Source organism: Tupaia chinensis, unplaced genomic scaffold (genome assembly GCF_000334495.1).
Source record: "Tupaia chinensis unplaced genomic scaffold, TupChi_1.0 Scaffold000667_1, whole genome shotgun sequence".
NCBI classification, from domain to species: Eukaryota; Metazoa; Chordata; class Mammalia; order Scandentia; family Tupaiidae; genus Tupaia; species Tupaia belangeri.
In genome coordinates this window covers 2,270,536-2,270,754 of record NW_006160189.1, presented here as the reverse complement: position 1 = coordinate 2,270,754, position 219 = coordinate 2,270,536, and positions in this window count along the sequence as shown.

The following is a 219-nucleotide window of genomic DNA, read 5'->3' as shown; positions in this document are numbered from 1 at the left end:
AATTTGACATAGTTAAACAAGCTTGACCATGTCGATCTCTTTCTAGTAAAAATTTTTGATGTCAAATGGGTGGCCTGAACATTATGATTGTTTCCTAGATATTCATTGCTCTTAAGGCTTCTGTTCCCTATAACCACCATCAATTCTTAAGAATAGCTGAGAAAAAAAATTGTTTCATTTTATTTGAATCATTTTGTAAAGTTAGTACATTTTTCCCTA